Here is a 6,000-nt window from a genome sequence, read left to right as displayed (position 1 = left end):
AGAGCTGAGGTCACCGTGATTTGAGGCTTAACAACCTTCGGTGTAAAAATGGCTCAAATCAACAACACCAAGAAGCCACCCCAATTTGATGGCATAAATTATCCTTATTGGAAATCAAAGATGACCACACATATCAAGTCAATAAATAGAAGAGTGTGGAAGGTGGTAGAAACCAAAATTGAGATTGAAGATCCAGAAAATCCCACCGCGGCCAAAGAAGTACTTCTCCAAAATAGTGACATTGCTCTAAGTGCTATTCATGATGCAATTGATGAGAGAACATTTGAGCAAATCAAGAATATTGAGATGGCTCATGAGGCTTGGAAGAAGTTGGAAGAATCATTTGAAGGCACTCAAGCTATGAAGGGTGCAAAGGCATACATTCTAAAAGAGAAGTTTGCAAGCTTCAAGATGAAGGAAGATGAGAGTGTGCCGGAGATGTTCCATAGGCTTCAAGTGCTTGTCAATGATCTCAAAGCACTTGGAGAAGAGGTGAAGGACAAGGACTTCTCTCACAAGTTCTTGAGATGCTTACCTTCAAGATTTGGCACATTGGTCACTATTCTAGTAAGAAGTGGTTTGGACACCATGACACCAAACTAAGTGTTGGGAGACATCATGACCGATAATACATATAGAGATGATGATGAGAAGGAAGAAAAGAGGGAGAAGAAAGATGAGAAGAAGGGTGACAAGAAGAAGAGCGTGGCATTCAAGGCCACATCATCCAAGGGCAAAGCCAAGCAAGAAACATCAAGTGAAGAAGATGATTCATGGGATGATGATGATGATGAGAAGATGGCTCTCTTTGTCAAGAGATTTGGCAAGTTCATGGTGAAGAAGGGCTATCATGCTAGAAGAAAGAAGTCTTCATCCAAGAACAAAGAAGAGTCAAGAAGGTGCTTCAAGTGTGGAAGCAAAGATCATCTTGTTGCTCAATGTCCATACAATAGCGACAATGATGGTGACAACAATAAGAACAAGAAGAAGGACAAGAAGGAAAAGAAAGAGAAGAAGGACAAGATGGCCTTCAAGAAGAAGAAGGGTGGTTCATATGTAGTCACTTGGGATAGTGATGCTTCCTCAAGTGATGATGATGATGATAGTGATGATAACAAGACCACCAAGAAGAAGGTTCTTGCAAGCATTGCAATCAATGAGAAGCCCTCTCTCTTCGAATCTTCATCATGCTTCATGGCTAAGGCCACTAAGGTACAATCTTGTGATGATGAAAGTGATGAAGAACGTGATGATGAAAATGAACACGAAAATGAAAATGATAGTGATAGTGATGGTGATGAACCTACTAAGGATGAATTAATTGACATGCTAGAGATGCTAGAGAACACTTTGATATCAAGAGAAGGGAATGCAAAAGCTTGCATAAGGAACTAAAAGCCCTTAAGCAAGCCTTTGATGAGCTCAATGTGTCTCATGAGAGGCTAGAGAAAACCAATGAGAAGCTTAGCAAAGCTCACAAAAAGCTTGAAAAGGCTCATTCCTCTTTGCTTGATGAGCAAAATAAAAAGAAGCATGTTGATACTTGTAATATAGGTTTAACTTGTGATATAATTGATGAATCACTATCTTTGCCTATCATTGTTCCTTCTACTAACCCTTCTTGTAGTACTTCCACTTCCACCTCATCTAGTAGTGATGGTCTCACTTGTGATGCCTCACTAGTGGTTGAGAATGAGAATCTCAAGAAAGAGGTTAACAAGCTCACTCGCACTTTGGCTAAGGCATATGGTGGTGAGGACCGCTTGCTTATGTGCTTGGGTAGCCAAAGAGCTTCTCTCTACAAAGAGGGATTGGGCTATACCCCCAAGAAAGGCAAGGTGGCCTTTGCTCCTCACAAGACTAGTTTTGTGAAGAACAATGGTCGGTTTTGCATTAGTTGCAAGCAAGTTGGTCATAAAGAGCATGAATGCACCAATAAGAGCAAAAATACTGATGTATCCTCCCTTAAGCTTGATTCATGCTATATGCTTACTAAGGGTATAAATAGTGTGAAGGCTAAGTTCTTGGTAAACCATGGATGAGCTCAAAGAAGAAAGCCATTTGGGTACCAAAGAGCTTAGTGACTAACCTTCAAGGACCCAAGCAAGTTTGGGTACCTAAAAAGAATTGATCTTCTTTTGTAGGTCAATTATAAAGCTGGAGGAAGGCATTGGGTTCTTGATAGTGGGTGCACTCAACACATAGCCAGTGATGCAAGAATGTTCAACTCAATCAACACCATTGGCAATGATGGTTATGATAGTATCACATTTGGTGACAATGGCAAAGGCAAGGTCAAAGGGCTTAGTAAGATTGCAATATCCAATGACATGATCATATCCAATGTGTTGCTAGTAGAGAGCTTGAACTTCAACTTGCTATCCATGGCTCAATTGTGTGATCTTGGATTCAAATGCATATTTGGGGTAGATGATGTAGAGATCATAAGTGTAGATGGCTCTAACTTGATCTTCAAAGGATTTAGATATGAGAATCTATACTTGGTTGATTTCAATGCTAGTGAAGCTAGATTATCTACATGCTTGTTCACTAAGTCTAGCATGGGTTGGTTATGGCATAGAAGGCTTGGTCGTGTTGGAATGAAACAATTGAATAGATTGGTTAAGCATGACTTAGTTAAAGGCTTGAAAGATGTTGTGTTTGAAAAGGATAAGCTTTGTAGCTCTTGTCAAGTCGGCAAACAAGTTGGAAACACCCATCCTAAGAAAAGCATGATGAGCACTAGTAAAGCATTTGAGTTATTGCACATGGATTTGTTTGGGCCAACACAATACACTAGCATCGGTGGTAACAAATATGGCTTTGTGATAGTGGATGATTATACTAGATACACTTAGGTATTCTTTCTAGTGGACAAAAGTGATGTGTTTGCATCATTCAAATCATTTGTCAAGGGAATTCACAATGAGTTTGAAACAACCATCAAGAGAGTTAGAAGTGACAATGGTAGTGAGTTCAAGAATACTAGAATTGATGAGTTATGTGATGAATTTGGAATTAGACATCAATTCTCAGCCAAGTACACTCCACAATCAAATGGCCTTGTTGAGAGGAAGAATAGAACACTTATTAATATGACAAGGTCTATGCTTAGTGAGTACAATGTGAGTCAATCTTTTTGGGCCGAAGCTATCAACATGGCTTGCTATTGTAGCAACCGCCTCTATTGTCACCCATTGAAAGAGAAGACACCATATGAGCTCTTGAATGGTAGAAAGCCCAACATTGCATATTTTCGGGTCTTTGGTTGCAAATGCTATATCTTGAAGAAAGGCACAAGATTGGGCAAGTTTGACAAGAAATGTGATGAAGGATTCCTACTTGGTTATTCCACTACAAGCAAAGCATATAGAGCTTGGAATTTGGATAGTGGTACTCTTGAGGAAGTTCATGATGTTGAATTTGATGAAACCAAGGGTTCACAAATAGAGAATGAGAACTTGGAAGATGTTAGAGGCATTTAACTTTGAAATGCCATGAAGAACATGGATATTGGTGAATTGAGGCCTAGGCAAGTGAATGATGATGAAGATGATCAAGTGCAAGTGCTCTCTAACTCAAATGTGCAAGATGATACAAATCAAGTTAATACAAGTGGCTATCATGACAATGAATAAGATCAAGTGGCTAGTACATCATCTCAACCCAATGATCAAGAAAGTGCAAGCAATCAAGTTCCAATCCTCCTACCAACCAATATTGCAAGAGATCATCCATTGGACACTATCATTGGTGATATTTCAAGAGGTGTACAAACAAGATCAAGATTGGCATTATTTTGTGAACACTTCTCATTTGTGTCATCCATTGAACCAAAGAAGATAGATGAAGCATTGAAGGATGTTGATTGGGTGAATGCTATGCATGAAGAATTGAATAACTTCACAAGAAATCAAGTTTGGGAATTAATAGAGAGACCAAAGGGACACAATGTGATTGGAACCAAATGGGTCTTTAGAAACAAGCAAGATCAAGATGGGATAGTAGTAAGGAACAAAGCAAGATTAGTAGCACAAGGCTATACACAAGTTGAAGGTCTTGACTTTGGAGAAACTTATGCCCCGGTTGCTAGATTGGAAGCAATAAGAATCTTGCTAGCCTATGCTTGTGCCCACAACATCAAGCTCTATCAAATGGATGTTAAGAGTGCATTTCTCAATGGCTACATCAATGAAGAAGTATATGTTGAGCAACCTCCCGGTTTTGAAGATGACAAGAAGCCCAACCATGTGTACAAGTTAAAGAAAGCATTATATGGCTTGAAGCAAGCACCTAGAGCATGGTATGAGAGATTGAGGAATTTCCTACTCTCTAAAGGGTTCACAACGGGCAAGGTTGACACCACTCTTTTCATCAAGAAGATTAGAAAAGATCTATGTGTATTGCAATATATGTTGATGACATCATATTTCGATCAACCAATCAAGACTTTTGTGATGAATTTGGAAAGATGATGGCTAATGAGTTTGAGATGTCCATGATTGGAGAATTGAGTTACTTCCTTGGTCTTCAAATCAAGCAATTGAAGAATGGTACATTTGTGAGTCAAGGCAAGTATATCAAGGACATGATCAAGAAGTTTGGCATGAGTGATAGCAAAGTCATTAGCACACCAATGGGAACAAATGGCAACTTGGATAGTGATGCAAGTGGAAATATGGTGGATCAAAAATTGTATCGGTCTATGATTGGAAGCCTACTCTATGTGACTGTATTAAGGCCGGATGTCATGTTTAGTGTATGTATGTGTGCAAGATTTCAAGCCTCACCAAGAGAAAGTCATTTCAAGGTTACAAAGAGAATATTGAGGTACTTGAAGCATACATCAAATGTTAGTTTGTGGTATCCCAAAGGAGCAAAGTTTGAGCTAGTTGGTTACTCCGACTCAGATTATGCGGGATGCGAGGTTGAAAGGAAGAGCACCTCGGGCACATGTCAATTATTAGGAAGATCACTTATTTCATGGTCATCAAAGAAGCAAAATAGTGTTGCATTATCAACCGTCGAAGCCAAATACATATCCGCCGGTAGTTATTGTGCACAAATACTTTGGATGAAGGCCACTTTGAGTGACTTTGGAATCAAATTCAAGAAAGTGCCATTGCTATGTGACAATGAGAGTGCAATCAAGCTAACCAACAATCCGGTTCAACATGCAAGAACAAAGCACATTGATGTCCGCCACCATTTCATAAGAGATCACCAACAAAAAGGGGACATTTGCATTGAGAGTGTAGGCACCGAAGATCAACTTGCCAACATATTCACCAAGCCATTTGATGAGAAAAGGTTTTGCAAGCTAAGGAATGAGTTGAACATATTGGATTTCTCAAATATGTGTTGATGCATCCCCCACTAATATGACATGCCTCTCCTTTGAGCTATTCAAGGTAAAAGTTGATTGGCATGACATACATCCTTGCTAAGGACATGTTTAGTGCATCTAGTCACATTTTCAATCTCATTGGACCTTTCAAGTGGTTCTAGTTTATTAGGCTTATTCATGAAAATCAAATGAATTTGATGTTTATATGGTATCACTATTGCTTCTATGCTTGACTTGATCTAGTGATAGCATATGACATGTGTGTGGGCTTGTAAACCTAGTGTTTAATCTAGACAATGAACTCCAAGTGTTTAACTCAACATGGTACAAGATAACCCTCATTTAGAGGTGTGAAGAAGCTTGTCCTTGGATCAAACCGAGTTAAATATCTTTGCTAAATGTTCTAGACTAGACCAAATTTGGGAAAATGATCATCACCCCATTGATTGACATTGATAATCTCTACCTATCTATAGTTTGAACCTTTGTGGTCATTGATGACAAAGGGGGAGAGAAACAAAGATATAAGTAATAGGGGGAAAGTTTGACATAGGGGGAGAGATATGACAAAGGAAAGGGATCAATTAAAATTTTGAGCACACAAGTAGGGGGAGCAAGCTCATGAACTTATATGGTGCATTTGAATGTGCATT

The sequence above is a fragment of the Miscanthus floridulus genome, chromosome 5, assembly GCF_019320115.1.
Source record: "Miscanthus floridulus cultivar M001 chromosome 5, ASM1932011v1, whole genome shotgun sequence".
Lineage (NCBI taxonomy): Eukaryota > Viridiplantae > Streptophyta > Magnoliopsida > Poales > Poaceae > Miscanthus > Miscanthus floridulus.
This window is presented reverse-complemented; position numbering follows the sequence as displayed.